Source organism: Choloepus didactylus, chromosome 9, assembly GCF_015220235.1.
Source record: "Choloepus didactylus isolate mChoDid1 chromosome 9, mChoDid1.pri, whole genome shotgun sequence".
Taxonomy (NCBI): Eukaryota; Metazoa; Chordata; class Mammalia; order Pilosa; family Megalonychidae; genus Choloepus; species Choloepus didactylus.
The window spans coordinates 126,676,403-126,703,847 of record NC_051315.1 but is presented as its reverse complement, the minus strand read 5'-3'; the positions used below and the strand labels follow the sequence as shown (position 1 = coordinate 126,703,847).

The window sequence follows — 27,445 nt, the reverse complement described above, 5'->3', positions numbered from 1 at the left end:
CCAGGGAGAAGCAGGTGGGGGTGAGGGTGGAGGGTGGGGGGGTGAGGAAGGGGTGGGGGTGCGCGATCCTGGCGCCCGCGGGTCTCCCGGGGGACACGTCCAGGCAGCAGCCTCGCGGGTCTGGGGCAGGGGAGGGGTCGGGGCTGCCCGGGTAATAATTTGCTGAGTGGACTAAGAAATCAAATCCAGTCCCCAAGAACACAAGCAAACAAACCCAAATACTGAGGGTTAATGTAAGAAGCCTCTGAACTTATTGGTAAAGCAGCAGTTTCCACCACGGAAAATTGAGTTTAAGCAAAAGGGGTTCAGTGGTGTGCTCAACCTTCCTGACAAACCCTTCACCTACAATTAGATTCATGTCTCTTCATCGCTGACCCCACCTTCACTGGGTTCTTAGGCCCATGGTGTGATCTGCTGACCCCTATCACCATCCTTGGATGATTTCAGTGTCCCAAGTAGAAGACGCACTTGACATGCAACTTTCATGATGCCTTCCCAAATCTAGAACATCCCCACATTCTACTCCAAGGACAAATTCCAGGTCAGGGAACATGCTGTCAGAAAAGCTCAGAAAAGTTGACTTACTTCTTTCTCTGATCATGAACTCCAGTCTTGCCTCTCTGGCATTGTCTCACTTCTGCTTAACTTACACAACCTCTTTCAAACTTCTAATTCTCATGACTGTGTAGGTGCCCTTGTAATCACATATCCATCCATTCCAAGACAGAACCTTTAAAACCATTCCTGGCAACAAACACAATTTCCTAGTTTCTTTGTCCTTCTACTGAGCACCAGCAAGCAAAAATCCCAGATGGATCAGCTTCTCTGCTCCTACACAGCAGAAGAAATGGCACAACCATGAATGCAGTGCCTCTATCAATGGACGCTCTTGGTTGAGCCACACCGTGGCTTCTCTGACTTATTCGGGACCCTCACCCCTGCCCTGTCTTCCTCTCAGTGACCATTCCAACATAACGCCACTACTGGAGACACTTCAATACTTAACTCCCCAAAGATTGTTAGAGGGAGAATGAGAAGTAGGAATCTTTAGAAAGATTGGTAGACATGTAAGCACTTGAAGGAAAGTTTTTAAAACATGGTGTCCACCTGGAACCCTGATTGGGTAACAGCACCCATACAGACCTGAGACAGAGGCTTCCTGTGGGCACAGTTTATGCCCCCAATGAAGACCATGTTGGGCATGATGGGCCTGGGATAGTCCATCACAAAGTCTCCTCGGAACAGCCACACGGACGCGTAGCTGAAAACATCCGCTAGGTACATCTCTCTCTGCAGGATCTCAGAGGCAAGGCTTGCGTAGAGAGAGAAAGTAATATCACAAGCGTATTTCAGGGTCAGAGGGTAGAGCATATTCTTGACCCGCTGCAGGAAAGTCATGTGGTCTGAATTCCTGGTTAACATCCTAGGAATATACGAGGAAGGGTTTGGACACTGTGTGCCCACAAAATCCCAGTCACATGGAATGCTACGCAAAAAATACACAGCAGGAACAGACAGGTACTCAGCCAGTAAGGACCCACAGGGGTAAACGGGGTCTGTTAGAACCACATCAAATGAGCTGGCATTCAGGGACCTGATCAGCTCTTTGTTATGCAGCAGCTCTGCACAAGACTTTTCGAAGAGCATAGACACTTTTTTCAGCATTGCTATACTTTTAAAATATATCTTCAGAAAATGCATTTCTTCAAAAACCATCTTAGCATGGTCCATCATGAGCTGATCATATTCTTCTTGGGTGTAGGCACTGGCATAGGTTGTCAGGGTGAAAAAGTCAGCTTCTTTCACGTGCAAGCTCACTTCTGGAGCAAGGACGACAGCCTGGTGGCCTCTGGTGCTGAGCTCCTGCACGATCTTCCGCATGCTGAGCCAGTGGCTGCCTTCCATGGGCACCACCAGCACCTTCCCACCCTCAGCCCCGGGCCTGATGCCCAGGGAAAGCAGCGGCCCCAGTAGAACCCACAGGGAAAACTGGAATCCTTTCGCCATCTCCGCAGAATCCCAACGCAGGTGACTCTGCACCCAGGCTGTGCTCTCTACCTAATTTCTGCACTGAATCTTATCACCCAACTATTGAGCAAGTGGAGTGTGATTGGAAGACAGAATGCCCTCCTTAAGTTAATCATTGCAGAATGACTCTCTCCCTTGTCTTCCACCCACGGGGCACGCACTTCAGTCTACACACAGGGCAACACCAGTGTTCCCTGTGCAATAAACTCCCCTGACCCTGCTACCCGCTCAGGGCCATGTCCTCGTCCACTCTCTTGTGTTTCATCCAATTGCCCAAACAAGTGTGAGGACACCGGGTTCCTTTCCTCACCTCCCACATCCTCTGAACAATGGTCTCTCAGGTGGAAACTGAGCTCTAAGGGGTCACTGGTGCCGTGTCCCCAACCAGAAATTCTCAGCTGGCCGTGACAGCATCTCACCAGTCTTGCAACCCTTTCCTCCCTGCCTCTTAAGAATCTACTGCAATTATTTAAGAAAGCCTATTAAGAAGAGCGCAAACTTGAAAGTTGAACAGAACCACAGTGCAAAGCACAATATACAAAGCTGTTTTTTATGACACATGTCATTGATAGTGATGGGATAATATAATATTTATACTTCAAATGAGAAGATTTATAAAGTGAAATTAGAAGATCTGTACTTGAATTTTACTTGGTCAAACTAGAGAGAATAAAAATAGGGAACAGTGCCAATATTCTTCTCCTTCATCCAACAGAGCACCTGCTGGGAATTGAATGGTGAGTGAATCGTTATGACACCTAAAATAGTGGCTGCACAGGTGCTGATGCAATGGAACAGATATCAGTTACATCTGGAGATGTTTAATCTCAATTTCCAATATGGTACCTTAGTAAGTTCCTGTTAATTTCTTCATGGAATTTCTGAAGAAGTTCTGGTTTAGGGTTCAGAAGTGTGCAAGGTATTTAAGTGTTAGAATGCTATGAGGCCTTTCTAAAAATCCAAGCACATATTTAATAAAGAATATGACTAATAATTTACTAAGACTACGTTCTGGAAATTGAAGATCAGTTCCCTACATTTGAACGAAAACAAGGACAGGGTGAGGCTTCCACATCCGCCCCATGGAATAAAAGTCCCAGCTACCTGGAGCCTAAACGTGCAGAGTAACCCTTAGCAGCCACCGGGGTCTGCTCCCCACGGGTCGGGGGCGCCGGCACTGGCCTGGCCTCCGGCCCTGTCCCCTTCGGGGCCTTTCTGACACGCTGCAGTTTATGCTCAGACTTTGCCCCAATGTCACGTCCTGGCCCAGGTCCTGGTGAGGCCCCTGCTCCCTCCCGAAGGCCACGGAAGGCCCTTGGGGCGCAGGGCGGGCACGGCCGGGTGTGCGCTTCTGCAGGAGGATTTCCGGGCTCGGCCGGACCCGGGGAGTCCACACCGGCGCTGTGTGTGCAGAGGCGGCGGCCTGCAGGGGCGAGGGCTGCGGGGACACAGCAGGAAGGAGAGGCGGGAAGTGGGGGCGGCCCCCAGGGGCCCCGCAGCCCGGGGAGAAGCGGAGCCCAGGGAGGCGGCGCGGAGGGCGGGAAGAGGCGGAGTGTGCCCGGGAGCGCGGAGGGGCTCGGGGAGCTGGGAGGAGAGAGGACACCGGGAAGGAGTCCTCAGCCGGGGGTGAGACACACCCCCACACCCTTTAAATGTCCGCGCCTAGCACGCGCCCTTCTGATGACGGGGGCGAGCATTCCCGTCGTGTGAAAAGGGCCCCCCCACCCCCCGCCCTGAACTAAGGCAGCCGCGTTTTGATCCAGATGCTAGTGTCATCTGATTTCCACTCGCGGGTCTGGACTCGGAGGCCCCGGGGAAGCAGATTTCCAGCTGGGACCCTGGGAGGAGAGCGGTGCCTTCCCTGAGGGACGCACTCGGGGAAGCAGGTGGGGGTGAGGGTGGAGGGTGGGGGGTGAGGAAGGGGTGGGGGGGCGCGATCCTGGCGCCCGCGGGGCTCCCGGGGGACACGTCCAGGCAGCAGCCTCGCGGGTCTGGGGCAGGGGAGGGGTCGGGGCTGCCCGGATTCACTGGGCTCCTCACACACGTGGTGGTGGGAGATGAGGGGTGGCTGAGGTCACCCCAGAAACATCAGGAGACAGAAAGGGGCATCTCGGGGGCCTGAGCCCTGGGGGATGGTCCCCCTGCTCTCTCTGTGTCTTCCACACTCTCCTGCACTTTCCTCCTGAGCCCATATTTCCAGCTCACACCTGCTCCTGGTCCTCACCCCTGTGGAGGCCAAATAACGTCCGGCCAAAGCTGTCCACGTCCTAACCCCAAACCCAGTGAATATGTTACTTCCAGGGCAAAGGGGATGAAGGCTGCCCATCAGCTGACCTTAAAGAGGGAGATTTTCCTGGATTATCTGGAGGGACCCAGTGTAAATACAAGGGCCTATCAGGGAAGGACAGAGGAAGGAGGGTCCCAGTGAGAGTATCGGTGTGAAGACGGAAACAGGGATGGGAGTGATGAGGCCTCAGGAGGGAACCAGACGACCCCTAAAACCTGAATCCCCCTGGAGCCTCCAGGAGGGCCACGGCCCATTCACAGGGCGATGTTTAGCCTCCTGAGATTCACCTGGTCTTCTGAACACCAGAACTGTAAGTTAACAAACCTGTGGTTTTTTTTTTTTTTTTTTTTTTTTTTTGTGTGTGTGTTTATATAATTCATTTCTTCACCGTGTTAACATTGTTTCACATTCCTCGTATTAAAAGGTTGCCTTTAAGAACTGGACACTTGTCAGTGAAAGAATGTCGATTTCTTTAGTTATTCTTGTTGTATTTCCCTTCACAGCAGGGATGTTGTCTTAGGTATTCACTGGAACATTACCACAATCTTTAAATTCACCTGCTCGTAGTACAAATATGTCGCCTAGGGACCTGGTCCGCACCTCAACAATTAGCCACTCATGACCTATAGACCAAGCAAAATGTTAATGGCAGTAAGAATGTGAGAAATATAGAAAGGAAGAAACAAGACAGAGTGTTAGGTCTCATGTGAAACATTCCGTTTTCTTCAGGTGTATTTATTCTCTTTCCCGTGAATATACATCAATTCTTTCCTTCACCTGTATAAATTAGAAAACTGCTGAACCATCTTTAAAAACTATTCCCCAAATTCTGTTTTATTCAGAGATTCTTCCTGCTGATATTGACTTTAGGAGCTTGAGGTGAGATAGGCCGATAATTATTTTGCCCGCACTGCGGTTATTTTTTTTTTTTTTTTTTTTTTTAATCATCATTTTATTGAGATATATTCACATACCACGCAGTCATACAAAACAAATTGTACTTTCGATTGTTTACAGTACCATTACATAGTTGTACATTCATCACCTAAATCAATCCCTGACACCTTCATTAGCACACACACAAAAATAACAAGAATAATAATTAGAGTGAAAAAGAGCAATTGAAGTAAAAAAGAACACTAGGTCCCTTTGTCTGTTTGTTTGCTTCCCCTACTTTTCTACACATCGATCCATAAACTAGACAAAGTGGAGTTTGGTCCTTATGGCTTTCCCAATCCCATTGTCACCCCTCATAAGCTACATTTTTATACAACTGTCTTTGAGATTCATGGGTTCTGGGTTGTAGTTTAATAGTTTCAGGTATCCACCACCAGCTACCCCAATTCTTTAGAACCTAAAAAAGGTTGTCTAAAGTGTGCGTAAGAGTGCCCACCAGAGTGATCTCTCGGCTCGTTTTGGAATCTCTCTGCCACTGAAGCTTATTTCATTTCCTTTCACATCCCCCTTTTGGTCAAGAAGATGTTCTCCATCCCACGATGCCGGGTCTACATTCCTCCCCGGGAGTCATATTCCACGTTGCCAGGGAGATTCACTTCCCTGGGTGTCTGATCCCACGTAGGGGGAAGGGCAGTGATTTCACCTTTCAAGTTGGCTTAGCCAGAGAGAGAGGGCCACATCTGAGCAACAAAGAGGCATTCAGGAGGAGACTCTTAGGCCCAAATACAGGGAGGCCTAGCCTCTCCTTTGCAGCAACCGTCTTCCCAAGGGTAAAACTTATGGTAGAGGGCTCAACCCATCAAACCACCAGTCCCCTATGTCTGTGGTCATGTTAGCAACCATGGAGGTGGGGTAGGCGAATACCCCTGCATTCTCCACAGGCTCCTCAAGGGGGCACTACATCTTTTTTTTTTTTTTTTCTTGTTTGTCTTTTTTCTTTTTTTTTTTTTTTTTAACTTTCCCTTCTTTTTTCAAATCAACTGTATGAAAAAAAAAGTTAAAAAGAAAACAAACATACAATAAAAGAACATTTCAAAGAGACCATAGCAAGGGAGTAAGAAAAAGACAACTAACCTAAGATAACTGCTTAACTTCCAACATGTTCCTACTTTACCCCAAGAAAGTTACATACTATAGCAACATTTCAGTGAACTTGTTCCTACTACATCCATCAGAAATTAACAGACCATAGTCATTTCTGGGCATCCCCAGAACGTTAAATAGCTTATCTGTTCTTCTTGGATTATTGTTCCCCCTTCCTTAATTGCTCTCTACTGCTAGTTCCCCTACATTCTACATTATAAACCATTTGTTTTACATTTTTCAAAGTTCACATTAGTGGTAGCATATAATATTTCTCTTTTTGTGCCTGGCTTATTTCGCTCAGCATTATGTCTTCAAGGTTCATCCATGTTGTCATATGTTTCACCAGATCGTTCCTTCTTACTGCCGCGTAGTATTCCATCGTGTGTATATACCACATTTTATTTATCCACTCATCTGTTGATGGACATTTGGGTTGTTTCCATCTCTTGGCAATTGTGAATAATGCTGCTATGAACATTGGCGTGCAGATATCTGTTCGTGTCACTGCTTTCCGATCTTCCGGGTATATCCCGAGAAGTGCAATCGCTGGATCGAATGGTAGCTCTATCTCTAGTTTTCTAAGGAACTGCCAGACTGACTTCCAGAGTGGCTGAACCATTATACAGTCCCACCAACAATGAATAAGAGTTCCAATTTCTCCACATCCCCTCCAGCATTTGTAGTTTCCTGTTTGTTTAATGGCAGCCATTCTAACCGGTGTTAGATGGTATCTCATTGTGGTCTTAATTTGCATCTCTCTAATAGCTAGTGAAGCTGAACATTTTTTCATGTGTTTCTTGGCCATTTGTATTTCCTCTTCAGAGAACTGTCTTTTCATATCTTTTGCCCATTTTATAATTGGGCTGTCTGTACTATTGTCATTGAGTTGTAGGATTTCTTTGTATATGCAAGATATCAGTCTTTTGTCAGATACATGGTTTCCAAAAATTTTTTCCCATTGAGTTGGCTGCCTCTTTACCTTTTTGAGAAATTCCTTTGAGGTGCAGAAACTTCTAAGCTTGAGGAGTTCCCATTTATCTATTTTCTCTTTTGTTGCTTGTGCTTTGGGTGTAAAGTCTAGGAAGTGGCCTCCTAATACAAGGTCTTGAAGATGTTTTCCTACATTATCTTCTAGGAGTTTTATGGTACTTTCTTTTATATTGAGATCTTTGGTCCATTTTGAGTTAATTTTTGTGTAGGGGGTGAGGTAGGGGTCCTCTTTCATTCTTTTGGATATGGATATCCAACTCTCCCAGCCCCATTTGTTGAAAAGACCATTATGGCTCAGTTCGGTGACTTTGGGGGCCTTATCAAAGATCAGTCGGCCATAGATCTGAGGGTCTATCTCTGAATTCTCAATTCGATTCCATTGATCTATATGTCTATCTTTGTGCCAGTACCATGCTGTTTTGGCAACTGTGGCTTTATAATAAGCTTCAAAGTCAGGGAGTGTAAGTCCTCCCACTTCGTTTTTCTTTTTTAAAGTGTCTTTAGCAATTCGAGGCATCTTCCCTTTCCAAATAAATTTGATAACTAGCTTTTCCAAGTCTGCAAAGTAGGTTGTTGGAATTTTGATTGGGATTGCATTGAATCTGTAGATGAGTTTGGGTAGAATTGACATCTTAATGACATTTAGCCTTCCTATCCATGAACATGGAATATTTTTCCATCTTTTAAGGTCCCCTTCTATTTCTTTTAGTAGAGTTATGTAGTTTTCTTTGTATAGGTCTTTTACATCTTTGGTTAAGTTTATTCCTAGGTACTTGATTTTTTTAGTTGCTATTGAAAATGGTATCTTTTTCTTGAGTGTCTCTTCAGTTTGTTCATTTCTAGCATATAGAAACATTACTGACTTATCTGCATTAATCTTGTATCCCGCTACTTTGCTAAATTTGTTTATTAGCTCTAGTAGGTGTATCGTTGATTTCTCAGGGTTTTCTAGATATAAGATCATATCATCTGCAAACAATGACAGTTTTACTTCTTCTTTTCCAATTTGGATGCCTTTTATTTCTTTGTCTTGCCGGATTGCCCTGGCTAGCACTTCCAGCACAATGTTGAATAACAGTGGTGACAGCGGGCATCCTTGTCTTGTTCCTGATCTTAGAGGGAAGGCTTTCAGTCTCTCACCATTGAGTACTATGCTGGCTGTGGGTTTTTCATATATGCTCTTTATCATGTTGAGGAAGTTTCCTTCAATTCCTACCTTTTGAAGTGTTTTTATCAAAAACGGATGTTGGATTTTGTCAAATGCTTTTTCAGCATCTATTGAGATGATCAATTGATTTTTCCCTTTCGAGTTTTTAATGTGTTGTAATACATTGATTGTTTTTCTTATGTTGAACCATCCTTGCATGCCTGGAATGAACCCCACTTGGTCATGGTGTATGATTTTTTTAATGTGTCTTTGGATTCGATTTGCAAGTATTTTGTTGAGGATTTTTGCATCTATATTCATTAGGGAGATTGGCCGGTAGTTTTCCTTTTTTGTAGCATCTTTGCCTGGTTTTGGTATTAGATTGATGTTAGCTTCATAAAATGAGTTAGGTAGTGTTCCATTTTTTTCAATGTTTTGAAAGAGTTTGAGTAAGATTGGTGTCAGTTCTTTCTGGAAAGTTTGGTAGAATTCCCCTGTGAAGCCATCTGGCCCTGGGCATTTATTTGTGGGAAGATTTTTGATGACTGATTGGATCTCTTTGCTTGTGATGGGTTGGTTGAGGTCTTCTATTTCTTCTCTGGTCAGTCTAGGTTGTTCATATGTTTCCAGGAAATTGTCCATTTCTTCTACATTATCCAGTTTGTTGCCATACAGTTGTTCATAATATCCTCTTATAATTTTTTTAATTTCTTCAGGATCTGCAGTTATGTCACCTTTTTCATTCATTATTTTGTTTATATGGGTCTTCTCTCTTTTTGATTTTGTCAGTCTAGCTAGGGGCTTGTCAATCTTGTTGATCTTCTCAAAGAACCAACTTTTGGTGATATTTATCCTTTCTATTGTTTTTTTGTTCTCTATGTCATTTATTTCTGCTTTAATCCTTGTTATTTCTTTTCTTGTACTTGGTTTAGGATTGGTTTGCTGTTCATTTTCTAGCTTCTTCAGTTGATCCATTAGTTCTTTGATTTTGGCTCTTTCTTCCTTTTTAATATATGCATTTAGTGCTATAAATTTCCCCCTTAGCACTGCTTTTGCTGCATCCCATAGGTTTTGGTATGTTGTGTTCTCATTTTCATTCGTCTCTATATATTTAGCAATTTCTCTTGCTATTTCTTCTTTAACCCACTGATTGTTTAGGAGTGTGTTGTTTAACCTCCAGGTATTTGTGAATTTTCCAAGTCTCTGATGGTTATTGACTTCTAATTGTATTCCATTGTGGTCAGAGAATGTGCTTTGAATAATTTCAATCTTTTTAAATTTATTGAGGCTTGTTTTATGTCCCAGCATATGATCTATTCTGGAGAAAGTTCCGTGAGCACTAGAAAAGTATGTGTATCCTGTTGATTTGGGATGTAATGTCCTGTAGATGTCTGTTAAATCTAATTCATTTATCAGATTGTTTAGGTTTTCAATTTCCTTATTGGTCTTCTGTCTGGTTGATCTATCTATAGGAGAGAGTGATGTGTTGAAGTCTCCCACAATTATTGTGGAAACATCAATTGCTTCCTTTAGTTTTGCCAATGTTTCTCTCATGTATTTTGTGGCACCTTGATTGGGTGCATAGACATTTACGATTGTTATTTCTTCTTGCTGAATTGCCCCTTTTATTAGTATGTAGTGGCCTTCTTTGTCTCTCAAAACATCCCTGCATTTGAAGTCTATTTTATCTGAGATTAATATTGCTACACCTGCTTTCTTTTGGCTGTAGCTTGCATGAAATATTTTTTTCCATCCTTTCACTTTCAGTTTCTTTGTGTCCCTGTGTCTAAGATGAGTCTCTTGTATGCAACATATTGATGGTTCATTTTTTTTGATCCATTCTGCGAATCTATATCTTTTAATTGGGGAGTTTAATCCATTTACATTCAACGTTAAAACCGTGAAGGCATTTCTTGAATCGGCCATCTTATCCTTTGGATTATGTTTGCCATATTTTTCCCTCTCTCTATTAATATCCTTTATTGTACCCATACCGAATCTCTTTAGTACTGAACCTTTCTCCAAGTCTCTCTGTCCTGTCTTTGTTTCTCTGTCTGTAGGGCTCCCTTTAGTATCTCCAGTAGGGCAGGTCTCTTGTTAGCAAATTCTCTCAGCATTTCTTTGTCTGTGAAAAATTTAAGCTCTCCCTCAAATTTGAAGGAGAGCTTTGCTGGATAAAGTATTCTTGGCTGGAAATTCCTCTCACTCAGAATTTTAAATATATCGTGCCACTGCCTTCTCGCCTCCATGGTGGCTGCTGAGTAGTCACTACTTAGTCTTATGCTGTTTCCTTTGTATGTGGTGAATTGCTTTTCTCTTGCTGCTTTCAGAACTTGCTCCTTCTCTTCTATGTTTGACAGTGTGATCAGTATATGTCTCGGAGTGGGTTTTTTTGGATTTATTCTATTTGGAGTTCGCTGAGCATTTATGATTTGTGTATTTATGTTGTTTAGAAGATTTGGGAAGTTTTCCCCAACAATTTCTTTGAATACTCTTCCTAGACCTTTACCCTTTTCTTCCCCTTCTGGGACACCAATGAGTCTTATATTCGGACGTTTCATATTATCTATCATATCCCTGAGGTCCATTTCGAGTTTTTCAATTTTTTTCCCCATTCTTTCTTTTATGTTTTCATTTTCCATTCTGTCATCTTCCAGGTCACTGATTCGTTGTTCAACTTCCTCTAGTCTTGTACTATGAGTGTCCAGAATCTTTTTAATTTGGTCAACAGTTTCTTTAATTTCCATAAGATCATCCATTTTTTATTTAGTCTTGCAATGTCTTCTTTATGCTCTTCTAGGGTCTTCTTGATTTCCTTCATATCCCGTACTAGGGTCTCATTGTTCATCTTTAGTTCTTTGAGTAGCTGCTCTAGGTGTGTCTCTTCTGGTCTTTTGATTTGGGTGCTTGGGCTTGGGTTATCCATATCGTCTGGTTTTTTCATATGCTTTATAATTTTCTGTTGTTTTTGGCCTCGTGGCATTTGCTGACCTTGATAGGGTTCTTTTAGGGTTTGTAGACCAGTTGAAGTCCTTATCTCTAATTTATCAGATCTACAGCTTCGTGGAGTACACTTTCTCTAACTAACCAGCAGGTGGCGTCCACGAGCCACCTGTTCTCCACAAGCCAGATCTCCCCTGCTTAGCCTTTTTGGTGAGTGGGGGAGTGAGTCTTGTGGGGCCCAATTGGTGTCCCAAGCTTGCGTGTGTAGTTGGTGTTGCCTGCCCTGTATGTGGGGCGTGTTTCTGGGCAGTCAGGGAGGGGGGGTGGCCCCTAACAATCAAATCTCCCTGATGATCCTAGAGTTTTAAAGCTACTGCAATAGTCTAATCCTTCAGTTCAGTCCTGCCACAGTTTGTCTCTGCCACTGACCCACAAGTCTTTGGTATTGGCGTATGGCTCCTGAGACTTGCAAGTGGGCCCCTCTTCCAGGCTGTGCACCCCGGGTCCTCTGTTGAGGGATGACTGTGCTATGTCACAGGTGAGTGCCGTCCCCCCAGGGCAGTTCTGGGCTGCTGGGCTGTGTTGGGAGGCTCCCAGTCTGCTCAAATGATGGCTGAATGGGGCTCTGTTAATTCACACTGCTCCCCCTTCCCAGCTCTGGGACATTCAGCTGAGGTTGCAGGGAAGGCTAATGTCCACGCCCAGTTTTGTGGTGTGTGCCTGTTATTTGAAGCACTTCCGTCACACTGGGTTGTCTGGGGCAGCTCTGGGCTATGGGGCTGGCGATGGGCAGGAGTGTTTCCTGTCCACCAGGATGGTGGCTGTGAGCGGACACCCCCCTTTTCTTGGGAAGCTGTGTTGTTTAGTGAATTTTCTCAGCCACTGGATTATTGCCTTTTGTCTCAGAGCTCTCTTAGTTCTGCTCTTGACTTGACGTGCCCAAATTTCAATTCTTTGAAGCTTTCTGTATTGAGCTTCTTAGAGTAATTGTTTTAGAAAAAGCAAAAAGGATTTAAAAAAAAAAAAAAAAAAAAAAAAACGGCCCTCCTCAGAGATCTAATGGGTTATTGAAATGCTAATAGACAAAGCAACCAGGGCCATTAAGGAAAGGTGCCCAGGGCAGAGAGATCAGCCTTGCTTCAGGATTTGCATATGCGCCTCAAGGCCTGATCTCCGCCCTTCCCCTTTCTGTGTTCACCAGAACTCCAAAAATCCTCTGCTTTTATTTTGGAGTTTTTCGTGTTGTTTTTTTTTCTATGCCTGTCTCCTCTCTGCTGGGCTGGCTGCTCTCAGAGTCTCTGGTGTCTGGCCTCAGTCTATCTATGGTTGGAGTTTGAATCAGTAGAATGAGTTTCCGATAAGAGCAGCCACTGCAATTCTCCCTTCTCCTTCCTGGAGCTGACAGCCCCTCCTCCCCCGGGACTGAGCCTGGCAGGGAGGGGCGCGGGTCCCCTGGCCGCAAAAACTTACAGATTTCGCTGATCTCAGCAGTTCCACGTTTTCATGAGTGTTGTATGAAGTATGCCCAAAGACAGATTGCTCTGTGGTGTCCAGTCCACGCAGTTCCTGGCTTTTTACCTACTTTCCTGGAGGAGTAACTAAAACATACAGCTCACCAGTCTGCCATCTTGCCCCGCCTCCACCTGTGGTGTTTTAAGCACTAAGTGTGTGGCAACTGGCAGCAGCAGCAACAGTAAAAGAACAAAACACCCATCACGTCTGCTGACCGCTAGAGGTCACCCGGTGTCCCCAGACACCTCGGATTCCACACGTCCAGAACTGAGCTCACTTCCCACCACCATCCACCACCTCCAAGCAGAGGCACAACGATGGACTTGGACGGTGGACGGACGTGAGCTCTGTTCCTTATTGCCCACACCAAGCTAAGGAAAGTCACAAAGCCTCTCTGAGCATCAGTTTCCCCTCCTCTCCTGAAAAATGCTTTCTCATCCCTAAAGGTTCACCTTAAAAGTAGCTTTCTATGAAAACAAACTTGGTGGCCACACACTTCACAATTTCAAAATTTACTGCAAAGAAACAGGAATCAAAACAGTGTGGTACTGGCCCAAAGACAGACTGATAACCCAGTGGAATACAACTGACAGTCAGAAAGAAACCTACACATTTATGGTCAACTGATTTTTGACAAGAGTAAAAAGTCTGATCAATGAGGAAAGAATAGGCTCTTCAACAAATGTGCTGGGAAAACTGGGCATTTGCATGCAAAAGAAAGATACCTCACTTCTCACCATATACAAAAGTTAACTCCACTTGGGTCAAGGATCTAATCATTGGAGTAAGCCGTAAGACCCTGGGAGAAAACATAAGGGGAAATCTTCATAAACTAGGATAAAGTGATTTCTTTGATATGACACCAAAGCATGAGCAAAACAGATTTCATAAAAATGAAAAGCTTTTGTGCACCAAAGGATATTATCCAGAAAGCAGAAAAAACAACCTACAGAATGGGAGAGAATAATTGCGAGACATATATCTGATGAGAGTTTAATATCCAGAATATTTACCAAACACCTAAAAGTCAACCACAAAGTGACAAATAACACATTACAAAATGATCCAAGGATTTGCATAGACATTTCTCTGAAGAAGTTATGCAAATGGCCAATAAGCACAAAAAAGATGCTCAACATCATTGGTCATCAGGGAAATGAGAAACAATACCACAATGAGATAGTACTTCACACCCACTAGAATGGTTGTTAGAAGGGAAGAAAAACAGAAGAGTAACAAACAAGCATTGCAAGGATGTAGACAAATTGGAACCCTCATACGTTGCAGCTGTGATTGTAAAATGGTGCAACCACTGTGGAAACTAATTGGACGGCTCCTCAGAAAGATAAATGTAGAAGTCGTGTATGACCTGGCAATCCCATTTCTTGGTATACATCCAAAAGAACTGAAAGCAGGTGGTGAAACAGACATTTGTACAATAATGTTCATAGCAGCGTTATTCACGACAGTGAAAAAGTGGAAGCAACCCAGGTGTCCTTCAACAGATGAATGGTCAAATGGAATGTGGTCCATCCATACAAGGAATATTATTTAGCCATAAAAAGGAACAAAGTTCTGACAAATGCTACATCATGGATGAACAATAAAAATATGCAGAGTGAAATACACAGAAAGACAAATATTGAATAATCTCACTTATATGAAATACCTGGAAGTAGAAAATTCATAGATACAGATAGTACATTGCAGGTTACCAGGACTGGGGGGCGAGGGGAATTGGGAGTTATTGCTTAAGGGATGCAGAGGCAAATTTTCGGTAAAGGATGGTGGTGATGGTAGCACAATATGGTGAATGTAATCAACACCACTGAATTGTACATGTGAAAATGGTTAAAATGGGAAATTTAGAGTTGTGTATATAAAAGTTTTAAAATGTGGCTTCCTCTACAATGCTGTACCTGCCTCCCTCATAATTCCCCTATCCAGGTCCATGCACTGTAAACTGAAATAGGAAAAAAAAAAAAAAGAAATAACCTAAATGCCCATTACTGACAATTAGTAAATAATTGTTTTGCAGCCATTTGTTTGTATATTGGTTTTCCCAACAAGATTCTTGAAAGCAGAAGCTGTGGTTTATACATGTTGACTCCTTCAGCACCAAGCACACAAATGAAAGTAGAAATCAACAGATATTTGGCAAATGAATGGGAATCCATAAACTACTAATAGGCTCTGGAGTAAGTAACTCTTCAGCCGCACTGCGCGCACCCCTCCCTGTGGAGCGGCCACAGCTGGGCCCCTGTCTGCAGAGCGGCGCCCGCACACCTGAGCGCCCCACGCGGGTCCTCCCGGCGCCCCCTGCTGGACGGCTTCGTGGCTCCCGCAGAGGAAGCCCATTCCCAGCCCCGGGGCAGGAGGCCCTGGGAACCGGTTCAGATTGGACAGCTGAGCCCAGGCTTTTTTAGTTTTTTAGTATTTTGGTTTTAGATGACCAGGAAATTTATTGAAGGACACAAGTTGGGCAAGGGCGGTGCTGGCAAAGCCTTCTTGAGTGCAGGACCTGCTACTTGTCCAGAGGCCATGTTTGGTAAAGTGTTTGACCCCATAACCATCGGGTTGAGGTGCTTCTTTCTGAGCCAACATGTCTTCAAATTTATTAGCAATGAACTTGGTAAAGCCCCACTTCTTGGAGATGCTGGATTTTCTGGTGGCCCAGGAACTTGAACTTGGCTCTGAACAGTGCATCAATTACATGCTCCTTGTTTCGAAACTTGGTGCAGATGGGCATGATGGTAACCTGGGGCTTTACAAAGCCACCTCGCATACCTTTCTGGAGCCCAGATTGGGGGCTGTATGGGGTCAGACCTGACCATCAACAATTAAGAGCCATCTACAAGGTCCCTTAAGGCAAACCATATGAGCAATAGGCTTCATGCACTTCCATGGAGACTGCTGTCTGCAGCGCCCCATGGTTTAAAAATAATTTAAATTTGATTTCTTAAGGGGAGAGATGGGAAAGAGAATGTAAGGTGTTTGGTTTGCCACAATACCCACCAATCCCTATTGTCCATTGTCCTCCATTTTTAACCTTTGATAGTATCTGCCTTCTGAGTTTGAAACCCCTGGCCTATATCTGCTAGCTACAAACCTTGCTCTCTGTCAACACCAAAGTACTCCTTCTCTAACTTTTTATTCCTTTGCACACTCTTCTCAGTGTTCTCTCCTGGAGGATGACTATCCTTGCCTCCTTCATGCACCTGACTAAGCCCTGTAAGCCTGCTGGGCTCAGCTCAGGGGTCCCCACATCTGTGGAGTCTCCCCTGATACCTTGCCCATGAGCAGAATCACTTGGTCTCATGGTTCCCACAGCGATGTCCACACCGTCTGTTATAACACATTAAACCGATGTGTGGATTGTCTCCATCTCCCTCAGGGGAGGGACTTAGTCTTATTAACTTTGTTTCACCAATTCCTGGTAGGTATCTGCAACCAGTAGCTGCTCAATAAATATTTGCCACGTGAATGGCTCCCCTGTCAACATATTATTCAAAACATTACCTGAGCAGGCTGGGTCCACAGCATGGATTAGAGCAGTTAGGGTAAGTGAGAAATGTTTCCTAATTTTTTACATCATTTGTTTTGTTTTCAAAATTAGTATAAAGATATGTTAATATAAAGAAAATGTGCAAGTATTAAGATGATTTGCATTCAGTTTCAATTATAAAGACACAAAAATTAGAAAGCATTTAAATGTAAATTGTACTGTTTCCCAGCTTCTGATGATCCAAAATGGTCTGTTGCCTTGAGCTCTAAGCCATCCTCAGAGGAGCAATACTGGGTATGGCCAGCACAGTAAGGGGCCCCCAAAAGAGTTCATGTCCAGGTCCCAGGCACCTGTGAAAATGCCACGTTATGTGTCAAAGGGAATTAAGGGGGTAAGTGGAATTAAGGTTGCTCATCAGCAGACCTGGAGATGGGGTGACTATCCTGCATTATCCAGATGGGCCTAAAATAATCACAGGAGAAAGAGGGGGCAGGAGAGTGAGTGTTGGAATGATGCAGCATGAAAAAGGTGCCACCAACCATTGCTGACTTTTAAGATGGTGGAAGGAGCTACAAGCCAGGGAATGCAGGCAGCCTCAAGACACTGGAAAAGACATGGAAACAGATCCTCAAGAAAGGACCAGATCCTGCTGACATCTTGATTTCACTCCAGTGAGACTATTTCTGAGCTACACAACTGTAAAATAATAACTGTGTCGTTTGACATCACTAAGCTTATGGTGATTTGATACAGCAGTCATAGGAAACTGATACAATGGATCATCACAAGGAGACAAGAAGTTTCTATAGCTCTTTTTAAATCATCCAAACTGGGCTCTACCAGTTTGAATGTCATCATTTTTTCAACAAGTAAGGTGCTTGGTGCATGCAGTACTAGGGGCTCATGTGAGAAGTAAGTGGGTTTACTGATTTTTAATGCTGTAGAAACCATCATCTGCAAAATGGATTGATGGGAAGGCTACAGCTTGAACATCACACCACCTGGTTTTCTTGAGATGTCGAAAGCACAGTGCTTGGAACAGTTCCAGGCACATAGACCTTGGCATATAGAACTGCACCACAAATGCTAGCTGTTGCTGTTGTCGTCATCATCATCATCATCATCATCACCTAACCAATTTCAACATTTAATCACATATAAGAACTTGTGGTGGAAAATGACTAACACCCGGGAGGGTCCTTTGTGCAAACACAAAACGGAAAGAAGCTGGATGCATATAAAGAATGACTCATGTGAGACTCCTTTGCTTGTTACCTGCAAAGCATTAGTCCAACATGAGAATATTGAACTGTTTCAAAATGGCCGCTCAATGCTATGTTTTGTCCTTTCCCAGTCACTGCTTCAAGCAAATTTCTTTCTTTCTTTTCTTTCTCTTTCTTTCTTTCTTTCTTTCTTCCTTCCTTTCTTTCTTTCTTTTTGGGAATACAAACACCATTTTATTTATGTTACATTATCAAAATTCCTAAAGAAATTAGGATATCCAATGGTAATGATAATAACTCTGCTGGAAGTATAAACTGGAGCACATTTCTGGAAACAACTTGACTAAAGGCACCAGGAGCTTAGGAAAAATGTTCAAATCATGCATAAAGTTTCCAGTAGGAGAGCACAACTGTTTGTCTATCCCTGATGGAACAACAATCATGCTCTTCACTTGCCAGAGGATTCCATTAGGATTAACAAGGGAATAAATAAAGTAGCACTTAGCTCCTGAGACTAGCAGAAACCAGGAAATAATTTGTGAGAAGGAAGTTGCAAATAGATCATCCACACAACACTTTCCAAGCTGTTCTTTCTCCTCCTCAAAATCAATCCCTAGAAAATAATCAGATCTGCACCAACTGATTCATATGTAAAGACTTTGATTGCATTGTAATTTATAATAGGAAAGAGTTAAAAGATAACAGTGTGCAGTGGCAGGGACAAAGTTCCATCCATAATGATACATACTAAGAATCTTTTAAAATACATTTTAAAAACATTTTAGTACACTGTTTACTGGGAACTTTAACATAGATACATAACTATGGTGACTTTCAAAGTGTGATTTAACAAGTAGTTAGAGAATAAATTTCAAAGTATATCATCGGTCACAGTTCCAGAACTTCAACTATTTCCATTATTGTAAAATATAACATACATACAGGAAGGTGTTAACTTTCTGTATGTATAGGTACATATAGGTACATGTCGTTAACAAGCAGTTATACAGGTAATTTCAAAAATTGTTATGGGTTGCAGTTTCACAGTCTCAGTTCTTTCCTTATTATGCAATATAGGGTACATACGGAAAGGTGAGCAAATTTCAAAGGATGATATAGGTTACAGTTCCACCATGTCATTTACCTCCTTCCAGCTATTCCAACACCCCAGCATCTAAAACTATATATATTTATATGAAGTTTCAGTATTCATAGACCTTTGTTAAATCGTATCTTGTTTGTTGCTGCCCCTTCCTCTCACTTAATCTCTTTCTCCATCTTCAGGGTGTCTAGGCAGTGAGCGCCCTAACTTGCTCACACTGCTTCAATCAAATTTCTAGACACCAAGGGCAGGTGAGGTGGCAGAACTGGAGGGGAAATCAGGTGGGGAAAAGGGAACAAGCAGTTCAGGCAGAAGAGATGAGGAAAGGAAGTGCAGTGGAAAATGAGAACATAAGCATGTTTGATACTCCCACAGTCAATTTTTTCCCATTCTCTTGGAATTTGTGACTAAAAAGAGAAGCAAGTGGACAGGAGCGACAGCATTACCCTAAGGGGTGGTAGGTGCCAAGGGTTTCATCGCGGTATCCACAGGAGAACCTTCAGAAATGCCTCAAAAAAAATAATTTTTTAAAATAGCAAAAATTGAGAAGAAATAATACAATTATCAAAGAATAAAAGTTTCCTGAGCTGATAAAGATCAGAATCTACTACAGATAGGCTTACATATTCCAAGTATCATTAATGGAAAAAGACCTATACTTAATAAAACTCTTTTCCTATCTTGGGAACATTGTTGAGTTACAAGTTTAAGTTTTTAAAAAGTACCGACATATATCACAACAGAAAAAATATATACCTAAAGGGAACAAAAGACAGAGACTTAAAATATTAAAGGAGTATAAGCCCCCAATCAGTTGCTTTAAGGGTTCCCAGATCATCCTCCACTGTCTTGAAGACATTCTGAATTAGTGCCCCTCATATTTGCTTACAAGAAAGTAAGAAACAGACACAGAGAAATCTTTAAGATATTAAATTTATAGGATACATTGGTAATGAAAAATCTAAAGAGAAATCACCTTCAATTGTAAACTAATTCCAGTGTGAACAATTCATTTCCTGGCCCATCCCAGCGACCTTCCCTCTCCCAGACTCTCATATGTACATGTGGGGACAGAACATGTGACCCAGCTCTCGACCACTTGGCACATCTCATGCCCTTGTCTGTACTCATTAGTTCAGAGATGGGCAGGTGACTTAGTCAGAGACAATAAGACAGAGTATTCTACTAAGAATCCTGGGAAAAGAATTCAGGCTGGAGCCTCTGCTCCTGAGTGTCATAACCTGAGGACAATGTCATTGCCAAGAAAGGAGATAAATGAAGATAAAGTATCTGTCCTGATGACATGGTTTGATCCCTGTAGCAAGTCACACCTCACCAGATATACCCTGAGATTTACCCAGCACGTCAGCCAATAAAGTTGCATGCAACAGAGTCTAGCAATAAATTCACTTAGTCAAGAGTATAATGGGGCTGTCCAAAGGGCTAATGTGATTATATATTATATCATCACTATTAAATGAAGGAAGTCAAACCTACCTCTATTGTTCATTGGTTCAAGAGTCCCAAGATATTACACTGGAGAAGGAATTCTGGGACAACTACATAGATACAATAAAAGGAATGAAGTTGAATCCCTTCCTCACACCTATACAAAAATTAACTCAAAATGGATCAACGACAAAATATAAGAGCTAAAACTGTAAAATTCTTAGAAGAAAACTGAGGTGTAAAATGTTGTGACTCTGGGTTAGGCAAAGTATTTTTAGATATGACACCAAAAGCAGAAGAAACAAAAGAAGACATTGATAAATTGTACTTCATCAAAATTAAATGTTTCTGTGTTCCAACTGAAGCCATCAAGAATGTGAAAATCAAACCCCTAGAATGGGAGAAAAATATATATCAGATATCTGATAAGGGTTTAATATCCAGATATATAAAGAACTGTTTAAACTCAAAAACAAAAACAAAAACACAGACAACCCAATTAAAAACTTGGGAATGGTTTTGAATAGATATTGCTCCAAAGAAGATCTACAAATGGCCAATGAGTACATGAAAAGATGCTCAATGTCATTACTAATTAGGGAAATGCAAATCAAAATCACAATAAGATACTAGTTTACAACAGCCAGGATAGCTATAATAAAATATTTTTTTTAATGATGGAAATAACAAATGTCAGTAAGAACATGGATATTTCGAAACCTCATTCATTGTTAGTGGGAACATAAAATGGTACAGACGCTGTAGGAAACAGATTGGCAGTTCTTCAATAAGTTGAACATTGAATTATGCAGGACCCAGCAATTCTACTACTAGGTATATACGAAAAAGAATTGAAAACAGGTATTCAAAGGCAAACTTGTATACACGAATGTCGGTAGCAGCAGTATTCACAATAGCTAAAAGGTGGAAATACTCTGAAATGTCCATCAGCTGAAAACAAAATGTGGTCTATCCATACAATGGAAGAGTCTTCAGCCATAAAAAGGGATGCAGTTCCGACACATGCTACAGCATGATGAACCATGGAAACATTATGCTGAACAAAAGAAGCCAGAAAAACAGATCACCGTGTGACAGAGGCATCCATCACCAGAACACTGCTGACCAGGCAACAAAAGTGAAGTGGGCCGACATCTTGATTTTAGACTTCTAGCTTAGAGACAGTAAGTGCTTGTTTTTAAACCAGTGTATTGTGCAGTATTTGACACAGCAGCTCTGGCAAATTAAGGCAAACATTAAACGATAAATCAGTATTTTCACCTCTGGTCCCACTCTTCTGTACTGAAACAGGGAGAGAGACCTTCCCTGCTGTGGGGAATCATTCACCTGACTCTCTAAGAACTACCCAATTCCACCTTCTCATCCAACTTTCTCAGTAAATGCTCATTCTTTCACTTCCTCTCCTCCCACTCTCTTCTGAATCCTTCACCTCCAGTCTTGTGTGACTAAACTCTGAGAAGTTGTCAATGGCCTCATACTGAACACAATAGCCTATTCTCTACTTTTATCCCATTCAGCTGAATTTTGGACTATTTAGTGCCCTCTAAAACCCTCTCCTCCTACTGATGTGCAACTTGTAGTGCACGCAAACAGAATTCCAGCCTCACCCGCTCCTTATTTGTTTTTTTCCACTCAGGGGATGAGAATATTAATGTAATGCCAGTGAGAGTCCTTCATTTGTGATATCTATATTTCACAATCCAGAGAAATTCTTTACCTTGGAAATGTATGAAAACAAAATTATTTGTTGAAAAATATTTTAGTCATATCTCTGGGGGCAGTAGCTAACTTGAAACAAGCAAAAAATGAATTTTTTTAAAATGTACATTTAGCAATAAAGAACACAATTGATAATGCAGAAAATCAAATCAGTGACATAGCTCTTCTGTCCCAGAATGCAGGGGGTGAGGGATGGAGTAAATAAGAAAGTTAAGGAGGAAGATGATACTGATGGAGCCTGGAGAAGAGCAATCTATGGATGACAGGTGTTCACAAAGAATAAATCAGAACAAAATATCAATGACTTAACAGAGGGAAATCTCCAAGCTTTCAATAACATGGGTTTAACTTAGGCTTACTGTGTATGCTAAGTAGAATAATATCGCCACATCTTAATCCCCTGAACATGTCATTATGTTATATTACATGTCAAAAAGGACTTTGCAGATATGATTACATGAAGGACCTTGAAATAGAATATCTGGGTGGAGCCAATGGAATCACAAAGGCCCTTATAAATGAAAGAGGGAGGCAGAAGGGTCCGAGATTTGAGGAGGCCTCACTGCAGGCTTTGAACAAGGAGGAAGGTTCCATGAGTCAAGGAAAGTGGACAGCCTCCAGGAGCTGGAAAGGGCAAGGAAACAGATTATCCCTAGAGCCTCCCAAAGAAAGAGGGCCCTGCCCCTGATTTTAGGCCAGTGAGACCCATTTCAGACTTCAGACTTCCAGACAATAAATTTGTAAGATAATAAATTTGTGTTGTTTTAAACTGCTAAGTTTGTGGTAATCTGTTACAACAGCCTTAGGAATCTAAGACACTGTGTTTGGGGCAAGGTCATGCAAAAAGATCAATCCCTAGAATGTAAGAATAAAACCAGGAGAAAAAAGTAAGCTACTTCTGAAGGAACCAAAGTGAGACTAGCTTTAGGATTTCTCCTGCACACTAGAAAATGCAGGTGATAACAGGGAGGTTAATAAATCTGCACCCAAACAAGTTGGTGCTCAGTGTGGAGTAAGGGACATTCTCAGGTGTATAATGACTTCCTAAATTATAATTTATTATATTCCAGGAAAAATACTTGAAGATATAATCAACTCAATACAAAGATGAATAAAAAATAAAATAAAAAACAAACCAAGCATCTGGGTAGAAGAAATGCTTGGTATTTTGTTTCCATACCAAATCAGAGAACTGTGTGTTTGATTGGAAGAACCAGGAAAGTTAAGGTCACCTATACGGAAACAGAAAGGTGCCATAATTTCAAAAATATCAAGGAAAAAGAAAATTATAAAAAGAATGAGCTTACACTAAAAGGAAAGAGTAAAATCAAGCATATACATGGTGTGAATGGACCAAATTCTCATGTTAAAAGAAACTGTCAGATTGGAGTAGTTTTTTTTTTTTTTTTTCAATAAGCTCTTCACAGGTCAACTTGTAAAAGCATGTCTTTCTTTTCAATGTAAGGAGACAAGGAATTCAAAAATAAAAAGTGTAGCAATATTGATGTCATATAAGGTGGGTGGTAAGAGATATTATTTAATAAATGCCAACTTCTTGAAAAAATAGAATCATAAATCATAGATTTTTTAAAGAGGAAAAATTGATTTATGCAATCAACAAAGTCAATATTACAACTATATATAAAACCGTACAAAAATATACATTTTTAGATGTATCCATGGAACCTTTACAAGTATTGATTATACAGTGTCCAATATACAAGCCACTAGCTCCATATGACTACAGGGTACTTGAATTGTGCTTAGTCCACATTGAAATATGCTACAGGTATAAAATATATACTAACATACTACATTTGGAAGACTTAGTAAGAAAAAAAGAGATGTAAATTATCTCATTAATAATTTTATACTGAATACATGCTGAAAAGATAATATTTTATATATTCGGATAAATACAATATATTATTAACATGTATTTTATATCTTTTTTTAGTTTTTTAAGAATATGCCTGCTAATAAATTGCTAATTACACACGCAACTTGCATATTTCCTTGGACAATTCTATACGAGGTCACAAAGAATATCTGTTAAGAAATTAGCAAAAGCAGTGGTTTCATACAAAAAATTACCTAGTTGGAATACAATTGGAAAAAATAAGAGAATGTTCAAAATTTTAACTATATGTTAACTAAGAAATAGCTCTTGAGAACCACTAAATAAAACTGAAGATCAAAAACTGAAATTAAAATTCTATTAAGAAAAATGAAAGGAGAGAAATTTATAACAAAACCTAAGGGACATAGAAAAGTTTTATTTATAGCCTTCAACATTATAATGCATCATCTCAACAACGAAATAATTAATTTAAAAATAAGCCAAAATTAACAAAATAGAATTTAAAAACAGCAGAAAAAATAAACAAATCTACAAGCCATTTCTTTGAGAAGACCAACAAAATAATTCAATCTATCATGGGCCTTTACATTAAAGAAGAAAGATAGGAAACAAATGTATAAAAGACTTAGACTTTGATCTTTCATCTAAGAGGAAAATAACAAAAGTTACTTAAAGGAATCAAATCTGTGTGTTATCCAAACCAAATAAGTAAAAGTAACAATATCACAAAAATTAAAAAAAAGAGAACTTAAAAAAATCATAATATTGTACCTATCATGTATAATACATGTGATCTACAAACAAATGAACTTTTTTAAGCAGCAAATTAATTGGCATCACCATATCCAATGAAAAAATAACAACACAGACAGACGTTTTCATAAATACACCTGAATTTGGAGAGTTTAACCCACAAGTCTACAAGACATAAAAGCTTCAAGATAAAAAAGAAAATAACTGCTGCAATTGAGTTGGGTTGAGACTGCCAAGGGTCAAGGTAGATCCGAGACCACAAGGATCATGGATCCTAAAGGTTAAGTGACGCAGACATCCAGTCTCCATATAACACACCTTGTCCACCTGGCAATATTTAAATTGTAGAATTAATAAGGTTGATAGATAATATTTATTGGGTGATTTCCTTATTGGGGGAAGATTACGATCAAGGTCATCCAGCTAGAACAATGGCAGGGAAGACTTTGAACCAATGCACTTAACTCCAGAGAACACATTCACATAAACAAACTAAAAGAAAATAGCAGCAGTTCATTTTAAATGTTCTATACTTTTAGGCAGTTTCGCACATCTAGGAGATGCAAATATATTTGTAATTTACAACACATCAACAAAGGGGGCAAAATCAAGTAAGAATAGATACCTTGTGATTTGATCAAAAAGAAGAATGAAGATTAGAGTCCTTTATAATAATACATTCATGAATAAAAGGTAGTACAGAGTAAGAACACAACAACCATAAAAAGATCTACCATGATAGGAGTTATATAAATTAAGTGAATAGGACATAAAGGGGCTGATTTCCCTATAAAAGTGATAATTTCCTCAGTGGACTAAGACACCAAATCCAGTCCCCAAGAATACAAGCAAACAAACCCAAATACTGAGGGTTAATGTAAGAAGCCTCTAAACTTATTGGTAAAGCGGCAGTTTCCACCACGGAAAATTGAGTTTAAGCAAAAGGGGTTCAGTGGTGTGCTCAACCTTCCTGACAAACCCCACACCTATTAGACTCGTTTCTCTTTGTTGCTGACCCCACGTTCACTGGGTTCTTAGGCCTATGGTGTGATCTGCTGACCCCTACCATCATCGTTGGATGATTTCAGTGTCCCGAGTAGAAGACCCACTTGACATGCAACTTTCATGATGCCTTCCCAAATCTCGAACATCCCCACATTCTACTCCAAGAACAAACTCCAGCTCAGGGAACAGCCTGTCTGAAAAGCTCAGAAAAGTTGGACTTACTTCTTTCTCTGATCATGAACCCCAGTCTTGCCTCTCTGGCATTGTCTCACTTCTGCTTAACTTACACAACCTCTTTGAAACTTCTAATTCTCATGACTGTGTAGGTGCCCTTGTAATCACATGTCCATCCATTCCAAGACAGAAACTTTAGAACCATTCCTGGCAACAAACACAATTTCCTAGTTTCTTTATCCTTCTACTGAGCACCAGCAAGCAAAAATCCCAGATGGATCAGCTTTTCTGCCCCTACACAGCAGAAGAAATTGCACAATGAAGGCAGTGCCTCTACCAACGGACGCTCTTGGTTGAGCCACACCGTGGCTTCTGTGACACATTATGGACCCTCACCCCTGCCTCACTTTCCTCTCAGTGACCATTCCAACTTAACCCACTACTGCAGACACTTCATTTATCTCCACAAAGAAAATGAGGGAGAATGAGGGAGAATGAGAGGTAGGCATCTTTAGAAAGATTCTTAGACATGTAAGTACTGGAAAGAAAGTTTTTGAAAAACGAGCTCCATCTGGAACCCATACAGACCTGAGACAGAGGCTTCCTGTGGGCACAGTTTATGCCCCCAATGAAGACCATGTTGGGCATGATGGGCCTGGGATAGTCCATCACAAAGTCTCCTCGGAACAGCCACATGGACGCGTAGCTGAAAATATCCACCAGGGACATCTCTCTCTGCAGGATCTCAGAGGCAAGGCTTGCGTAGGGAGACAAAGTAATATCGCAAATGTATTTCAGGGTCAGAGGGTAGAGCATATTCTTGACCCGCTGCAGGAAAGTCATGTGGTCTGAATTCCTGGTTAACATCCTAGGAATATATGAGGAAGGGTTTGGACACTGTGTGCCCTCAAAATCCCAGGCACATGGAATGAAACGCAAAAAATACACAGCAGGAACAGACAGGTACTCAGCCAGCAAGGACCCACAGGGGTAAACGGGGTCTGTTAGAACCACATCAAATGAGCTGGCATTCAGCGACCTGATCAGCTCCTTGTTATGCAGCAGCTCTGCACAAGACTTTTCAAAGAGCATAGACACTTTTTTCAGCATTGCTATACTTTTAAAATATATCTTCAGAAAATGCATTTCTTCAAAAACCATCTGAGTATGGCCCATCATGAGCTGATCATATTCTTCTTGGGTGTAGGCACTGGCATAGGTTCTCAGGGTGAAAAAGTCAGCTCATTTCATGTACGTGCTCACTTCTGGAGCAAGGACGACAGCCTGGTGGCCTCTGGCGCTGAGCTCCTGCACGACCTTCCGCATGCTGAGCCAGTGGCTGCCTTCCATGGGCACCACCAGCACCTTCCCGCCCTCGGCCCCAGGTATGATGCCCAGGAAAAGCAGCAGTCCCAGGAGAACCCACAGGGAAAACTTGAGGCCCGTCGCCATGTCCACAGGATCCCAACACGGCTGACTCTGCACCCAAGCTGTGCCCTCTACCTCATTTCTTCAGTCAATCTTATCACCCAACCATTGAGCAAATGGAGTGTGATTGGAAGACAGAATGCCCTCCTTAAGTTAATCATTGCAGAATGACTCTCTCCCTATCTTCTTCCCACTGGGCACACTCTTGCACACCCTTTTGACTGAACACCAGGCAACGCTGATCTTCCCTCTTCA

At 41.7% G+C, this 27,445-nt stretch overlaps 1 protein-coding gene and 2 pseudogenes across 2 annotated transcripts in view; all 3 read right to left on the bottom strand.

The window, feature by feature from the left end:
• Positions 1-27,445, bottom strand: part of LOC119544040 (UDP-glucuronosyltransferase 1-6-like) — a 235,793-nt gene that overhangs the window by 100,519 nt on the left and 107,829 nt on the right. The window lies entirely within an intron of this gene.
• On the bottom strand, positions 189-27,427 carry LOC119544046 (annotated as a pseudogene).
• On the bottom strand, positions 15,796-15,919 carry LOC119545024 (annotated as a pseudogene).